Source organism: Sus scrofa, chromosome 5 (assembly GCF_054392235.1).
Source record: "Sus scrofa isolate SSC_HxYL_T2T_F1_AM1 chromosome 5, Sscrofa_HxYL_maternal_Yorkshire_Landrace_v2.0, whole genome shotgun sequence".
NCBI lineage: Eukaryota > Metazoa > Chordata > Mammalia > Artiodactyla > Suidae > Sus > Sus scrofa.
In genome coordinates, this window is record NC_139387.1 from 92213212 (window position 1) to 92231965 (window position 18754).

Genomic DNA, 18754 nt, shown 5'->3' on the forward strand with positions numbered 1-18754 from the left:
AAAAAGTGACTACTTTTTTTCTATGTATAATAATAGCTAACATTTACTGAAGGTTTACTAAGTGCCTAGGATTTTATCAACTAGTATACATATACTATTCCATTTAATTTTTACAATGTTATTTGTAGCAAGTATTATCGTCCTTACTTTATGAATGAAGTGGAGCGCCTACAACTAGAATCTACTCTTATTTGTCCAAACTCTTCCCCCTTCACTATTACATTAGATTAAAGGGTATGAGTCTAAGCCCTTATTACAACAGAGTTTACAAACTCTTTCACAGAACACGAGCTTCTTGTGATGTAAGTATTCATTCCAGAGTGAAGACCTCCAGCACTCCTGCATCTGAGAAGTTAAAAAAGAACACATTAGCCTTATTAAAAATTCTTCACAGCGCTAGCAGGAAGGAAGTCAATTTATTTTTATTTGACTCAAATTTTAAAAATGTGTTTGACCATGGAAACCTTTCTAGTCTTCAGGAAAACATATTAACATCACACAGGAAAAAATATTCAGTAACCACTAATTTGGAAAATGCTTCTCTAAAGAAACTGTAAGATTAGTTCCATTTGATATGCTGTTTGGTCTTATCAGAAAGTCAAAAACAGATGAAATATTGTTTTCCTAACCCTTTGGAAGATTTAGTAGGTACAGCACAGGGAAGATTATGTGACTCTTTTCTAGAACAACAATTCCACACAGATAAGCCTGTAGTCTCTACTGCTTGCCGCTCATCCACCTTGGTCCCTTTCAGAAACATAAAATTTGTTTTGGAAAGACAAAACTCAAGGTATTATGGTTCTGAGCATCCTGGAATTATACCATCCTATTCAGGGTAAGCTTTTCAGAACAGAAAGAATGACTGTACTGCATATCAAACAACTCTTGGGAGAAAACATCTCTTCTTGTACAAGTGGCTATGACTAAAGAAAGCTTGGCTCCTCAGGAGGAATTCTCAGTGGCAGAGCTGCAGGACTGATTGATGAGCGCTGCTTACCAGAGTAGGGAAAATGCAAAGGGAAGTTGCACACAAAACAGGAACAGTGCACTGTGCTTATCTGCAATTCCCTGTGGTCCCCTACTGGGGACTGGAGGCTGTAGAAAAGGACAGGACAATGGGGAGAATGCACAGAGAGGTGGGAGAGGGTTGTGGCCAGAAGGATTAAGTTAGTGAATTTGCTCCAGTATTGGACTGAGCTCTCTCAGGCAGCCTCTGAACCACACAATCTAGATTTAGAGCTTGTTAAGATCAGGTGCACAAGGTATGTCCCTTCCCAATAATCAACAGGAGGCTTTATGAAAGTATAATCTGGAGCACCAATTTCTTTTTGGAAAAAGTGCCTCCTTATGTTTTCCTTAAAGAAACAATATTTTAGTTTAGAGTGCTGAGAGGTTAAGCTTGAGGGAGCAAATGCGGTGATGAAGAGCAGCACTGAGAAAGCCACTGTTCCTTCCTATCGCACACAAAGGTGGCGAGGAGATATTTGACAACGTCCCAAGATGAGCGTAGGGGCTCTTTTTCCCCAGAGGCAAAAACCATGTACAACCGTTGTAACAGGATATCAGTACAATTTTAAAACAGTAATAAGGGGTATTCTATCTAAGATTTTTAAAAGTTAACCTATCTGAGAAGTATACAGACACTGTTGGATGAAGATATATTATCCCAAAATAGAATCCCAGTAGAAAACAGGAGAAAGGAGTCTATATTAAGTTGCTGCTTTGTTACACAGAACCTCAAATTTGCTTATTTTGCCTCTCCATCATTCTCATCTAAAAAAGTCATTTTCTTTTAATACTAAGTAAATGTTCAGGTTATAAAAAATGATTTTTCCTCTTTGGTCAGTGACCAGAGGCCCTCAAGTTCCTCCAATTTTAAAGTTCTACTTTAGCTATGTTCAAAATAGCTTGAAAAATATTATTGATTGGCCTCTATGAAGTATAGGAGGGGATGTTAAACTTTGCAGAACATTCATCAGCAACTCAAGTCAGCAGTGTCCATGATGGACAGAATCAGGTTGATTTCACTTCCCAGGGTAGGAGACTACCCTAACAACTCTGATTATCCTCGGGCTGTTGTTCCTGGTGCCTTGAAAGCCATGCCTCAAATGTCATCTGCTCTCACCATCATTTTCTCCTAGAGATGCCAGCATGGTAATTATCTGAATTATCCCACTAGTTTAAAAAAAAAAACAGCAAAAAACTCTATACGATGATGATATCATGTGAGTGACCGAATTTACATCACATCCTTTTTATAATATCTTTATTAAGATGTAGTTCACATAGCATTAAGTTCACCCTTCTAAAGGATACAATTTCGTGGTTTTTAGAGTATTCACAGAATTATGCAACCATCACCACGATCTAATTTTAGGACATTTTTGCCATCCCCAAAAGGAACCTCATATCCATTGACAGTCATTCCCAGTTGCTTTCGTTCTTCATCTCATATACTGGAAATTTCTTAAGAATGGAATCATACAACATGTGATCTTTTTTATAGGTTTCTTTCATTTAGCATAATGTTTTCAAGGTTCATCCAAGTTCAAGCATGTATAAGTATGTCATTCCTTTTTATTGACAAATTTTTATTCCATTGCATGCATGCACCTTTATTTATCTACTCCTCGATTTATGAATATTTGGATTGTCTCCATTTTTGACTATTATGAATAATGCTACTAGAAATCTTTACGTAAAAATTTTTGTATAGACATTTTTTCAGTTCTCTTGGGTACATACCTAGGAATGGAATTGCTGGGCCATATGGTAAATCCATCCAAATTTAATTTTTTGAGAAACAGTCAAACTATTTTCCAAAGAGTTTATACCATTTTACCATCCCACCAGTAATGTACGAGGCTTAAAATTTCCCCACATCTTTATCAATGCTTGTTATTTTCCTTTTTATTTTAGTCATCTTAGTAGGTGTGAAGTGCTAGTTCATTGTATTTTTGATTTGCAAATCAAATCCCTAATGACTAATGAGGTTAAGCATCTTTTCATATATTTATTAGTCATTTGTAGATCTTCATTTAAGAAATGTCTATTCAGATCCTCTGCTCATTTTTTAATTGGGTTATTTTTTATTGAGTTATGTATTCTGAGTAGAAGTCTCTTATCAGATATATGATTTGAAAATATTTTCTCCTTTTTGTGGGTTACCTTTTCACTTTATTGACAATGTCCTTTGAAGCACATAAGTTTTTAATTTTGATGAAATCTAATTTATTTTTTTCTTTTGTCACTTGTGCTTTTGTCATATCCAAGAACCAATTGCCTAATTCAATGTCATGAGGATTTATCCCTGTGGGGGTTTGTTTGTTTATTTGTTTGTTTGTTGTTGTTCAGGATTTTTGTTGTTGTTTTTGTTTGTTTGTTTTGTTTTTGGCTATGGCATGCAGTAGCTTGGTGTGGAATCTCAGTTCCCATACCAGGAATTGAACCCTGGCCACGGCAGTGAAAGCACTGAGTCCTAACCACTAGACCACCAGAGAACCCCCCATTTTGAATTAATGTTTGTATACCATGTGAGGTAGGAGTCCAACTCTGTGCTTTTGAATGTGGATATCCAGTTGTCCCAGAACCATTTGTTGAGGAACCTCTTTTCCTCTCCATTAGAATGTCTTGACACCCTTTTCAAAAATCAACTGGGAAGTTCCCATTGTGGCGTAGTAGGTAATGAACCTGACTAGTACCCATGAGGATGCAGGTTAGATTGTGGCCTTGCTCAGTGGGTTAAGGATCTGTTGTTCCCATGAGCTGCGGTATAGGTCACAGATCCCATGTTGCTGTGGCTGTGACAGAGGCTGGCAGCTCAGCAGCAACTGGACTCCTAACCTGGGAACTTTCGTATGCCGTGGATGTGGCCCTAAAAGAGACCAAAAAAAAAAGTGTGCGTTTTTAAGAATTTGTCTATTTCATTTAGGTTTTCTAATCTGCTGGTCTATAATCTTTTATAGAATTTGCTCCTGATAGTTTCTATTTCTGTTAGATTAATATTCCCTCCTTCATTCTTAACTTGGTCATTTATCTTCTTTCTCTCTCTCTCTCTCTTTTTTTTTTTTTTTTTTTTGGTCAGTCTACATAAATATTTATCAATTTTCCTGATCTTTTCAAAGAATGAACTTTTGATTTTTTAAATTTTCTATACTGTTTTACCATTCTCTATCTTACTTATTTCTACTCTAATACTTATTATTTCCATTCTTCTTCTTGCTTTGGCTTAAGTTTGCTTTTCTTTTCTTAGTATATTCAGGTTAGTTTAGGTTATTAATATGATGCCTTTCTTTTTGATATAGGCATTTATAGCTATGAATTTCCCTCTAAGAACTGTTCTAGCTATATCCCATAATCTTCAGTATGATAGAACTTTGTTTTTATTATCTCAAAATATTACCTAATTTCCCTTGTGATTTAATTCTTTGAACCATTGGTTATTTCAAAGCATACTATTTAATATAGCTAATATATTTAATATTAATACTATTTAATATTAAAATATATTTAATATTTTCAAATTTTCTAAAAATTCTTATTATTGATTTCTGATTTTATTCCATATGGTCAGAGATTATAATTTGAGTGCTTTAAATCCTTTTAAATTTAATAAGGCTTGTTTTATGACCTAATATATAATCTATCCTGGATAGATGTTCCATATGTACTTGGGAAGAATTTTTATTCTGCTACTTTTGGGTGAAATGTTCTATAGAACATATATTTAGTTAGTTTGTAGCATTGATAAAGTCTTCTTATTTTCTTATTGATTTTGCCTACTTGTTCTTTTCATTATTGAAAGTTGGCTAAAGAAGGCATGGACTATGGAAGACTAAGAAGTTGAACTTTTTTTTTTTTTTTTGATCTTTTCTAGGGCCGCACCTGTGGCATATGGAGGTTCCTAGGCTAGGTGTCTAATTGGAGCTATAGCCGCCAGCCTACACCACAGCCCCAGCAATGCAGGATCCAAGCTGCATCTGCGACCTACACCACAGCTTACATAAATGCCAGATCTTTAACCCACTGAGAAAGGCCAGAGATTGAACCCACAACTTCATGGTTCCTAGTCAGATTTGTTAACCACTGAGCCATGACAGGAACTCTGAGAAGTTGAACCTTTAGTTCTTTAGAAAATGGAAAGTCATGGATAGTTCCTAAGAAGAGAAGTTATTCAATCATTAGTTTATTCAACAAATATTTATTGAGTGTCCATTATATGTTAGACACAGTTCTATTCATTAGGGATACAGCAGTGAAGTCAATAGTCCTGACCTCACGGAGCTTATATTTGGGGGGAAGAAATAAAATGAAAAAAAATAAATATTTAATATAGATTTAGGTTGAGATGCATACTACAAATCAAAGCACAAGAAGGCAGAGAAGTGTTAGAGAGAGTTTTGGAGCCTGGAGGGTGGGAAGTGGCTGTGTAGGGGTAGTCAAGGGAAACCGTCTCTGAGGAGGGTACAGTCATTGAAATAAGAGCAAACAATCCCAAGATTTGAGGAGCAGCAAATCCAAAGAGGAGCAATGGCAAGTTTGAATACCTTGAGGCAAGAATGGAATTATATTTTTCAAAGAAATATAGGAAAGCTTTCAAGTAAGTAAGGGATAGAGTGGTAGGAGATGAGGTCTAACAAAGAAACATGGATTAGATAATGCTTGTGGATTAGGGTAAGGAGTTTTAGTTTTACTGTAAGTAAGGGTAAGGAAAGCCATTGAGGGAACTTAAAGAAGTAACATGATTTGATTTACACTTTTAAAAGATCATTGGTTGCCTGTATGAAAATTGACACTAGAGGAACAAGAGTAGAAGAAAGAGGACTAATTTATTTGAGAGATTATGGTAGCCTGGATGAAATGGTGTCCAGTGAGCTACTGAAATGAAATATACTCAGATTTAAGTTACATTTTAAAGAGATTATTAAGAGAAAGAAAGAAAGCAGGGCTGATTCCTAGTTTGTAAACTTAAGCAATTGAGTAAATTGCAGTGCCAATAATAAAGAAAGGCAAAGGGGGCAGAGGGAAAAATCAGGGGTATAGTCCAGGGCAGACTGAATTTAAGATGTCTGTTAGCTTTACTAGCATAGATGTCAAGTGGGCCATTGGATATTTTATTCTAGTGCTTACAAGAGAAGTCAGAACTGGGTATAAAAATTTGAGAGTCACCAGCAGGGAAGTGGAATTTGATGAGACACCTAAGGAATATTCACTGTAGTGAACAAATTTGGCATTTATGAATAAAATATCAGGATTAAGTTACATATGAAGCATCATTTTTATGTAGCCTGAATATAGATTTTGACTTTTTCCTTTATATACCCTTTTATATGCATCATCAGTATTTTCTGCTGCTTCATTATAAACCAATTAGCTTTATATTATCACTATTAACAATAAAAGCCATGAAGTCCTCTATAGGGCAAGAAAGAACAGTTTAAGAAATGTCCTCTTTCTGTTCTTATGCAGAAAGTTCATGTGGGAAGTTCTACATTATGCCATTCTGCTGTAGTTCATTATCCTTAACAAAGAATGTGTCAGTTACACAATGGAACCATATTTTACGTGTTATGGGTCACTTAGGCTTGGAAGATTGTTAAGCAATCACTTTTTTGTCTTCTTATCCCATCAGGACTTTGAATATTAAATTTTTTGGAACAGGCTCAGCATTTGCATTAGCAAATAATGTACTTTGCCTTCCTACTCATTGAACTATGGAAATTAGTCTATACTATTATTTGATCATCAGTTTCAAAATACTGTTTCACTTGGCAATGGGGAATAATTTCCCTGTGTGATGGAGGCTTTCTAGTGAATTAAGAAACAAAAAGAACCAGCCTTAATCCTGAATTCCTTTCCAAGAGTCCTAAAAACCCTATTACTGAAGGAAATTTTCTTCTGATACCATTCGACAATCTGGGATTTTGCAGAGGGATTATATGATCTCAGAATAAAACTGCCTATACCGATTCCACATTTGTGTCCCTAAAGCAATATGTCTTTGGGTTGGGGGTGCATTTTGTTCCTACAGGGAACAAAATGGCAAGGAGGGATGGAGAGTAGCCTGGGAGAAGCCGCTTGGGTTTCCTAAAGTCAAGTATATAAAAAACACTTGAAGTTAGTATGTCCAAAAGTATATACAGCATTTTTGTATAGAAGAGAATAGAGCAGGAAAGAGAAATGGAACCCCATGAGGAAAAAAAATATATTCTTAAAACCTGTATTATCTACCTTATTGAGAAATAAATGACAGTGGGGGGAAATGACTCTTCTTTTAGGCACTGGCAGGTAATATGTGAGAAATAGCAACATGGAAGGGAGTATTGGTGCCTTTAATCTTGAAATTGTGTTGCAGGCCTTTCCGTGAAGTTGAGGGCTACACGTAGTCTCAGCACTGCAGTGGTGGCTCCCTGCTTTCATTAGAGCACTGCTGCCTCCCTGTCTCCGGTCCTGAGAGAAGAATTAGGGAGCATCTCGGCATAAGTGGCAGCGTCTAAGTCTGGGGCCCACCACACCTGACTCTCCACTTGCTTTCATGTGTACTGCTTACTTGCAGCCCAAGTGGGAATTGAACAAGAAGGCAAAGCATAAACTTATTTTTAATTTTTTTTTTTTTTTGTCTTTTTTCATCTTTTCTAGGGCCAAACTCACGGCATATGGAGGTTCCCAGGCTAGGGATCTAATTGAAGCTGTAGTCGCCGGCCTACGCCACAGCCACAGCAACGCAGGGTCCAAGCCGCATCTGCGACCTTCACCTACATCACAGCAATGCCAGATCCTTAACCCACTGAGCGAGGCCAGGGATCGAACCCACAACCTCATGGTTCCTAGTCGGATTCATTAACCTCTGCGCCACAACAGGAACTCCAGCATAAACTTGTTTTTAATGAATGCAGAAATAAATGACTCCTTTGGTGTCCCCTAAAGATATTAAGAACAACAAAAAAAAAAAAATGCCAAGGAGAAAGAAACCATTAGGAGAAAATAAATGGCCCTGAAAAAATATAGGGAAGATGAAAAATGGGAAATTGATATTATTTAGGGAACTAAGTGATAACTCTATCAGGTTCTACTTCTTCTTGATACAGAAACAAAGCCCTACTTTCCCTCCATTGTCAAAGATAGGTGGGAGGGTTTTTTTTTTTTCCTTCAAATATTGATTGGTAGTTGGGAGCAGTGACGAATGATCAGCAACCATTTTGTCAGTTACCCAAAAAATGGTTTCTACAAATTCACTCTGCATTTATAGCATACCTACTATCATCAAGTAAGAAATACAGTTTTTGCATTTCTGTGTGAATTGCAGAGCAAAAATCATTGGAAACTAAACCTCTAAGAAAAATTGGGTTTATCGACTAAATTTTTTTATAATCATCAAACTAGAAAGCCTCCCTTCCTATGCCAGGAGATCTTTTGGCATTGAAGCGCCTCCTCCACTTGAAGGAACTCTCAGGGAATCTACTATTATGCATAATAAGCACTGCCAGGTTTTGCCAGGAATTTCTAACACTCTATTTTTACCAAAAAATGTCCACAAGTAAATCGTAGCTTAAATATGCATGCAACAGCATTCAGGTGACTCTCTCAAGAGAGAGTTGTATCAATTTAATTCCTTTTCTTACATAGTGACATTGCTACACTTAATGAAGTAAATAGAATCAATGTACAGGGGGCAGGGATTTATATCGTCAAAGGAAAGCCTGCCATGAGTGGCAGCTGTGAACCAGGGATCAAAAAACTCTCACTAAAAAAGCATATAGATTCCATTATATTCAGAGTGTGAGGGGAATAAAAGGTTAAAGTTATTAAAAAGGACAAGATTGTGTATTTTAAAGTTGCACAAAGATAGCTCTTGGGGTATGATATTATTAAATATTAACATCACCAAATAAAATTACAGAAGACTCTAAATAATGAAAAATACAGTTCTCAAGCAAAGATGCCACTGGAGGGTAGATACACCAGCCCCAAGCAATTGCAGAGCAGTTCTCAGTATGTAAAAGGAAAGGACCAACTGAATCGTTGTTTCCTTCCTGAGATCTTAATGTAATGAAAAATTGCAAGAGCAGAGAGCCCTCGCGTTTGCTTGAGGTTATAGGAGGAAAATAGTTTTACTCCGCAGGTGTTGTTTCCTTTAAGATCCATTCCGAAAGGCATAGAAATTTCAGACTGTGGAATTTATAAAAATCTAGAGCTTCAAGCTCAGGGAAAGGAAAGTTTTATACTCAATGTCAAAAAGATCCTTTTAAGTGAATCCTTATAGTTACCATTTTTATAGATGAAAACACTTTTCATTAACAATCAATTTCCTCAAATTAATTTCCTTGGCAAACATATTCATTAAATAGACTTGACCAAAGCATACAAAAGCAGGCCAAACAGATCACAGTAGTGGGCCATCTAATAACCCTTTTAACGCCCCCCACATTCTCTGCTCTTGGAGTTGGAGGGTAAGCATGCACAATGGGAGTTAGGTGATGTTCCTTATATAATTAAAAGACGCCTACATATCAAGCATTTGCCTTAAAACCTCACTAGAATAAAGCAATAATTGACAGAGTCTATAGAAAAATACACTGAGCTACTTGAAGGAATAGCATAACATTATAATGTGACTAGTAAGATGAATCCTGGTGGAGAAACTATGGCAAAAGCAGAGGAAAACTCCTAGATAAATTCAAGAGATCTGAGATCATTCCTTCAAGCTACTGTCATAGAAAGAGCATTACAGGCCTTCCCCATCAGGTAACTTTGCAATTCTATTTAGACTTTATTGAAGTCAGGAACTAAATTAGCTCAGTATTGGGGCTCATGATGGCATATGGTGTAAACTCTGACATGTGGTAAATTCTCCCTAAATGTTTGTTGAGAAATAGCAGGAAAGCAGAGAAGACAACAAAAAAGAAGGAAGGAGAGGGAAGAGGAATTTAAAAAGGAAAGAGAGAGAAGAATGGATGGCAGGGGAAAGGAAGAAATAATTTTAACAAGCCCTAGTAATTTTTTTTCTTTTTTTGTCTCCTTGGAATAGCCAAGTCCATATATGTATGTACTGAATCTTGTTTGAAAACTGAAATTGTATTAACTTGCTGCCATTGACAGTTTCTGCCAGCAGGTGAAATTGCTAACTCTTGTGGACTGTCATTGTCTTAACACTTAGCAAAGCAGTAGACTTTCAGGTGTAAGGTGTGAATGGAGATTATGGTTTGACGATACACTCCTAAGGAGAGTTCTTTGCAAGTCAGCTGTTTCTGGCTGCAAGCAGATGATGAGGTAAGTGGACCAGGACTTAAGTGTTCTGTGTGCTTAGTAATACCTGTGGCTTTTTGCAGTAGGTACATCTCCATACTCATCAAACAACAGCCCCAAGAGCTGGCAGAGTTTTATCCAGATCTAGAAACCCAGCCTTTGAAATACATCTGAAAGTGCCTTCTTCAAACAATCAGAGCGAACAGTGTGGTTTTATTCTTCTGTCCCCCGAGATGTGAAACTCATAGAGAAGCTAAAACAGAGTAGGTGGACAGAGGCATGATATATCTCACTGTATTCCCCAGTATACATCATACCACGACTTTGATTCATCTCTCCAGCACATGGACCAGGCTAGTGTACATGTTAAAAGGTGTAAGAAACTCACAGACCCCAGAGCATCAAATAGGAAGAAACAGACTTAGTATAAGCAAAAGTTTAGTTAGAGGCAAAGCAGATGCTTTTTTATAGATTTTTTTTATTAACGTATATAGTTGATTTCTGATGTTGTGCCAACTTCTACTATACAGCCAAGAGACACAGTCATACATAAATATACTTTCCTTTTCTTGTGTTATCTTCCATCATGATCTACCCCAAGAGATTGGATATAGTTCTGTGTGCTGTACAGTAGGACCTCGTTGCTTATCCATTCTAAGTGTAATTGTTTGCATCTGCTAACCCCAAGCTCCAGTCATTCCCTCTCCTTCCCTGCACCCCCGCCCCATGGAAACCACAAGTCTCTCCTGTATGTCTATATGAGTCTGTTTCAGTTTTGTAGATAGGTTCATTTATGCCATTTTTTGATTCCACATATAAGTGATATCATATGGCATTTGTCTTTCTCTTTCTGACTTACTTCAACATAGCATGCGAATCCTCAGTTGCATCCATGTTGCTGCAAATGGCATTATTTCATTCTTTTTTGTGGCTGAGTAGTATTCCATTGTATACATGTACCACATCTTCTTAATCAATTCCAGATGGTTTTAAATCTCTATCCCTATCTCTGAGAATCTTCCAAAAATAGAACCTATCCAGGAAATGTGGATTCCTTTGACTAGTTTAGATAGGCTGACTTAAAGGCAAGGGATCAGAGATTACAGAATTAATTAATTACAGGCTCTACTACAGATCAACTTTTCAGCCTTAAAAGAGTTCCTTGGCTCCCTGAGATTTAGGTACCCCATCTATGAAATAATAGTAAATATAGAAATATCATCTTTTTAAAAATTTATTTCATTGAAGTATAGTTGATTTACAATGTTGTGTTAATTTCTGCTATCCAGCAAAGTGATCGGTACATGCATACATCCATATTCTTTTCCTCAGAGCCACACCTGCAGGATATGGAAGTTCCCTGACCAGGAATTGAACCCACACCACAGCAGTGACCCAAGCCGCTGCAGTGACAACACTGAATCATTAACCCACTGCACTACGTGGAAATCCCCTCATATTCTTTTACATTATGGTTTATCACAGGATATTGAATACAGTTCCCTATGCTATACAGTAGGAACTTGTTTATACATTCTATATATAATAGCTTGCATCTGCTAATTCCCAATCCCTTCCTCCCTGACCCCCCTCCACCTTGGCAACCACACATCTGTTCTCTCTGCCTGTGAGTCTGTTTCTGTTTCATAGATAAGTTCATTTGTGTCATATTTTAGATTCCGCATATAAATGATATCATACAGTATTTCTCTTTCTCTTTCTGACCTACTTAGTTTGATAATCTCTAGGTCCATCCATGTTGCTGTGGAGAGCATTACTTAATTCTTTCTTATGGCTGAGTAGTATTCCATTGTATATATGCACCACATCTTCTTATCCATTCATCTGTCAGTGGACATTTAGGTTGTTTCTATATCTTGGCTGTTGTAAATAGTGCTGCTGTGAACAGAGGGGTGCATGCATTTTTTGGATTATAGTTTTGTACAGATGTATGCCCAGGAGTGGGATTGCTGGATCATGTGTCAATTCTATTTTTTGCTTTTTGAGGAACTTTCATACTGTTTTCTGTAGTGGCTGCACCAATTTACATTCCTACCAACAATATAGGAAGGTTTCCTTTTCTCTCCAGCATTTATTATATGTAGACTTTTTAATGATGGCCATTCTTACCGATGTAAGGTGTCACCTCATTATAGTTTTGATTGCATTTCTCTAATAATTAATGATGTTGAGCATCCTTTCATGTGCCTGTTGGCTATCTGTGTGTCTTCTTTGGAGAAATGTCTAATTAGGTCTTCTGCTCAGTATTTTTTTTCCATCTAAAATTTATTTTTTTTCTACTGTACAGCATGGGGACCAAGTTACACATACATGTATACATACTTTTTCCTCCCATTGTCATGCTGTGATGTAAGTATCTAGACATAGTTCTCAGTGCTGCATAGCAGGATCTCATTGTAAATCCATTCCAAGAGCAATAGTTTGAATCCATGAACCCCAAGCTCCCGATCCCTCCCACTCCCTCCCTCTCCCCCCAGGCAGCCACAAGTCTATTCTCCAAGTTTATGATTTTCTTTTCTGTGGAAACATTCACTTGTGCTGTATATTAGATTCCAGATAAAAGTGATATATGGTATTTGTCTTTCTCTTTCTGACTTATTTCACTCAGTATGAGAGTCTAGTTCCATCCATGTTGCTGCAAATGGCATTATGTCATTCTTTTTAAATTCTGCTCAGTTTTTGATTGGGTCATTTGTTTTGTTGTCACTGAGTTTTATGAGATATTTGCATATTTGGGAAATTAAGCCATTGTAGATTATCTTTTCATTCTGTTAATGATTTCTTCACTATACAAAAGTTTGTAAGTTTGATTAGGTCCCATTTGTTTATTTTTGCTTTATTTATATTGCCTTGGGAGACTGACCTAAGAAAACATGGATACATTTTACGTCAGAGAATGTTTTGCCTACATTCTCTCCTAGGAGTTTTACGGTGTCATATTTCATATTTAAATCCTTAAGCCATTTTGAGTTTATTTCTCTACATAGTGCAAGGGTGTGTTCTAACTTCATTGATTTACACGTCACTCTCCAACTTAGAAACATCATTTTTAATTCACTCATTTAACAAAGTCTTTGCTGGGCATATATCTAAAAAGCACGTCACTATATAAACTCCACAAAAATAAAGACTTGGCTTTGATCACCATCTTCCTTAATGCCTAGAACAGGGTCTGGCACATGAAGCGTATTCAAAAAATATTATTGAATGATGTTACATAATAGATTAGGAAGAATAGGCTTCCCAAGTTTGAACTTCAGCTTCCCCACTGAGCTGTATGACCTCAGAGCAAGTTACTCCACCTCTCCATGCCATAGTTTTCTCTGAAATTCCCATGAAATGAGATGCTGATAATAAGATGTATTTTATTGGATTAAGTGAGGATTAAATAAGATACCACATGGACTAGGCAGGACAATGTCTGACATGGTCCTCAAAACACCTGTTGCTTTTAAAACGATGAAAAGCTATTATTAATCACTATGAATTGTTAGTTATTATTAATCAGTTAATGATTGTTTTTATTATTATCCAGCTACAGGACGAGGCACTGGGGATATAAAAATGAAAAACACATGGCCCCTACCCCCAGTGAGTTTGCTTACTGGAGGATCCAACTAGTAAACAAAACTGTTAATACAATACAGACAAGATCGAGTGTTTTGGGGATGGTATGGCCATAGACTGTTAACACAATTCGGATTGCAGTGCAACAGCAAGTGACTATGGAAGTAAAAGCAGGTACTTCACAACACAATTTGTAGAATCAGTGAGTACTCCCTGGAGAATCTGATATATGTGTCCTAACCTCAGTTTCTAAAACTAAACCTCCGCTGCCTAATGGAAAAGAAACTGGTATGCGATCATCAGAAATTGTTGTCTGCCAAAATTTCCAGGTGAAGCGCAGAACATGTGTACAAATATTGTTCCCTTCCCTTCCTTGATTTCACCCCCCGTGATTCTTACTTTATGATAGAAGACCTGCTTGGCAAGATGCCTTCATACCTTTATAGATCAAGTTTCAACACAGTGGTTTTCAAACTGTGTTCCCGTGAGCAGTGGGGATCTACAGACATCCCTTGGCCATGACCCCAAGTCACAGAAAAAAACAAAATAAGAAACAGTCTCCACGTTTGATCACTTATAGGTGGAATCCAAAATAGAGCACAAATGAACCTATCTATAGAACAGAAATAGACTCATGGACATAGAGAACAGACTTGTGGTTGACAAAGGGGAGGGGGAAGGAGGAGGATGGACTGGGAGTTTGGGGTTAGTAGATGCAAACTATTACAGTTAGAAAGGATAAGCAATGAAGTCCTACAGTATAGCACAGTGAACCATATCCAATCATATATGTATATATGACTGGGTCACTTTGCTGTATAGCAGAAATTGGTACAACATTGTAAATCAACTATACTTTAAAAAAAAATTTTTAAGAAAGGTCTCCAGAGCCCCTGCTCTGCACTAACCATAAATATGGAAACTTGTATGCAATGATTTCCTTGTAAAAGAATACTCCACTGTGAAAATTAATAATAATTTTTTAAAGTTTAAAATCCACTGCCTTACAGAGTCTTCTAAGAAGCACCTTATCAGGGAGTGCAAGGTTCCCTGCTCCCAGGAAAGGCAAATGTTTGGGAAAAGGAGATTCTGAGAGTCTTCTAAATAAGAGGTTTTCGCCCTGCATTTTTTCCCAGACTAAAAAGATATTTCTCTTTAGTGTACTGTTATAGGAAACATGATCCAGCTAATAAAATATCAAATTTAGTGAATAGTGAAATACTACAAATCCTCCTGAAGTATCGATTCATGATTTGTTTCTTAATTGGTGAAACCACATATTTCAAAGAGTAAACATAAATTTACATGAACAAATTATTGTTGGTTCATCTGTGTTAAGAAAAAAAACATGGATTGATCCATTGAGTCTATTCCATTTATAATCATATTGCATATCCAGGCTATTTTTTTTTTTAATCTTTGAAAGCTGGGAACATCGTTAAATGATAAAGAATACCAGGAGTTTCTACCATCTCTCTACATAAGCAAAATATGGTCCCAAATCTGAAATAGCCCAAACGCCTATCCCATTTAAATGGCTATATCATAAACATAGAAATATATCCTATTAATAAAAATCCATTTAACAAAAATACTTCCATTGTATTTTCATTTTATTTACTAATACATAGGTTAGCACTATTATCTCTCAGATGATTCCAATTATTTAAACACATATAGGGAGAGAGAGAAATAGCACATGTTGAATGTGTACTATATCCTTGGCATTTTACATACAGCTGACCCCTTAGTGAGACATTGTTCATTGAACTAATGAATAAACCCTTACCATAGCCTAGCTCTTTTAGACAGTTGAAGAAAACAGGTTCAGGGAAATTTCACAATATTCCAAGTCTAATAAGAGTTAGGACTAAAACTCAGTCTTTTTGCCAAGATGCCTCTATTCTATCCAATACATCAGAGTAATTGGTATAATAAATATTGTATCACCTGCCTGTTATGGGTTAAATTGTGCCCTTCCCCCCCACCCGCCCCCGATTCCTATGTTGAAGTCTTAAGCTCCAGTACCTCAGATTGTGACTTTATTTGAACATGGGGTCTTTTCAGATATAACCGAGTTACTGTGTGGTCATTGGAGTGGGCCCTACTTCAATGTGAGTGGCATCCTCTTATAAAAAGAGACAGACACGCACAGAGGGAGAATATTCTGTGAAGATGAAGGCAGAGATGGAGGTGATGCTTCTGCAAATCAAGGAATGCCAAAGGTTGCCAGCAACTCAGCAGAAGCTGAGCAGGAATCATGGAACTGATTTTCTCTCATAGCCCTCAGCTGGAACCAACCCTGCCAACACATCTTCATCTGGACTTCTAAACCCCAAAACTCTGAGACTATAAATGTCTGCTGTTTAAGTCACCCAGCTTGTGGTATTTCGTTACAGCAGCCCAAGCAAACTAATACAGCATCACTTTCTGAGAATTGGATATGGAATTAGTAGAGTTTACCCAGTTCCTAAAGTTTCCCATTATTGCCACGGAGAATCTAGAGTCACTTTTTAGAGTGTGTGCCTATCTCTTACTTTCCTGTGGAACTTGCTGTTCTATTACCTACACTTGCAATTGCATTTAGAATAGCCAATTGCTTCACAAATCAGCTTCCATCCGGTCAGCACACAATGAAAAAGATATCCTAAAAATATACTTTGAAGTTACCCTGGGTATTAAATAAGTACAAACTGAAAAAGAGAAGAAAATTTTCTCTCAAGTAACAACGTGTTCTCCTTTTAAGAAATCTAATTAGTTTTGAAAGACGAGCAATTGGGAAGTGGATGTTGGGGCCCAGGAAGCACAGTGTGTTTCAGGATCTCATTGGAAGTCAGTACAGATCCAGCTTAAGAACTGAGGGTCACTGACCCTTTGTTAAGAGTTGAAGTAGGTGGAGTTGTTTGAGAACTGTGATTTCTATTTAGTCAGGGTAGGTTCTGTACAGAGCACGCAAATGGTGACAACACCGCCCTGCATCATATGCTTTCCCTCATTGTGTACTTAAATGGCTGTGTGTGTGCCCATTAATTGCACTGGCTTTTGGAAGTTGCTAGTGGTTGACTCTCCTGGAGAATAAGCACTAACACAGCTGAGACTTTTCTGAAACAGGATCACACCATTCTGTTTTTTAATTTTGTTCAAAATTTTCCTTCATAAAGATTCAGGTGCAGCAAAACAAATTCTAAGTGAGCAAAAAGAGTTACATGTAAAACAACAACATTTTCTGAAACTAGGAGAAAAAAAAAACAGAGCCAAGTATTTTCTCAAGAAGAAAAAGAAGATCAATACATTTGACAATCGACATTTTTATATTTGAAAAATATAAAACTTCTGTCCCTCAAAAAGGTTAAAAGGCAAAGAACAAAGCATAAGGAAGTATTTGCAAAATATGGCAGTGCGTGTTGGTCCTATTATACAAAGAATTCTTATACATCAGTAAGAAAAATATGAATGTCCCCATAGACAAAATGGACAAAAGATATGAACAAGCTCAATTCACAAAATAAAAAGAAATAGAAATCCCCCATACCACATAAAAAGAATGCAAGGAATTGAGAGAGAAAAATTAAAGTGGTTAACTGATCAAGTGTCAGTGTTGGTACAATAGGCTGACATAGGCCATCTCATGTACTACTAGAGAGAGTGGAAAATCAGCACATGTACTCTCTTTCCACACATACACACAAAATGATTCCTCTGTCTCAAGAGCTTTCAAATGTGTATATCCTTTGATCCAAGAACATGTTAAAGGAAGTAATCAAAAATTCCACAGGTATTGATGTAAAAGACATTTATCATAGGATTCCTTGTCATACAGAAAAGTGTAAATGATCTAACATGAGGCAGATGGTTAAAGACATCGTGGTACACGTGTCAGGGTATACGCGGCTTCGATGCATCCTCTTCCTGCTGCCAACCAACTTCCTCAGGCAACTCTGTTTTCTGCGCTCCCAGCTTCTGGTTCCTCGTGACTTCTGCTTACTTAGGACTTCTTCTTGCCCTGGTCCTCGCTGGCCTCGTCCCTCCTCTACTTTGGATTCATGTTTGATCCTCTCCTCTGTTTCTCTTTCTCCAACCAAATATCTGACTCTGTCTCTACTTGCAAACGTAAACTCCTGCGGGACAGAATCTCCCTCGTGTCGCCAGGTGACCACCTGCTCTGTGGAGAGGTCAGGAGGGGGCAGGGAGGAGCAGCAGTGGCGTCACAGTCCAGAACACAGCTGCCCTGTCAGGAAAGTGTCCTTGATGAGGGGACTGTAAACACAGCTGCCACCATGCAGCACAGGTCCACAGCCATCAAAATAACTCCATGCAAAACTAAAAATCTTTTTTAAAAAATCTGAAAAAGGCGCTTCATGGTTAGGCCATGAGGTTCTCCTGTGCAGCTCAGGGAACTATATCCAGTTTCTTGGGATAGAACATGATGGAAGATAATATAAGAAAAGGACTGTATATATAGGTATGCCTGGGTCACTTTGCTGTACAGCAGAAATTGGCACAATATTGTAAATCAATGCTTTAAACTTTAAAAATGTAAAAAAAAAAAAATCAGCTAACAAGAGCATAACGAATGATAGAATTAGAAAAAAATAATAATAATAACCCCAGGCTGAACCCAAATAGCTACACTGTTTTCTTTCTTCATTTTACTGAGAAGGGCAGGGACCAGGATTGTTTAATTTGGTAACCTCAGCACCTCTGATGGTGCCTGGCACTCCGTGCTTGTTGAATGATTGAACTGTTACAAGAATTAATGGAAATAATGAGAACTGAGAACCTAGTCTCATGCCCGGCAGGAGCTCAGCAAATGCGCACTCTCGCCCTCCCCTCCTTGTTCATGCAGGATTTGCTCCATGAAGTGGCCCTCAAACAGAGCTGCTCACTAAGCTCAGAGCTGTAAGACATGTATATTATCAAG

At 37.3% G+C, this 18754-nt stretch overlaps 1 protein-coding gene and 2 long non-coding RNA genes across 50 annotated transcripts in view; 2 read left to right on the plus strand and 1 right to left on the minus strand.

Moving 5' to 3' along the window:
* ANKS1B (ankyrin repeat and sterile alpha motif domain containing 1B) overlaps positions 1–18754 on the plus strand; it is a 1062966-nt gene that overhangs the window by 862127 nt on the left and 182085 nt on the right. The window lies entirely within an intron of this gene.
* LOC106510411 (uncharacterized) overlaps positions 1–18754 on the minus strand; it is a 92390-nt gene that overhangs the window by 52956 nt on the left and 20680 nt on the right. The gene's annotated exons all lie outside the window — the stretch shown is intronic.
* LOC146403541 (uncharacterized) lies at positions 9549–17349 on the plus strand. The gene is made up of 2 exons (XR_014804301.1): positions 9549–12685; positions 14533–17349. It is a non-coding gene; the product is annotated as an uncharacterized LOC146403541 (long non-coding RNA).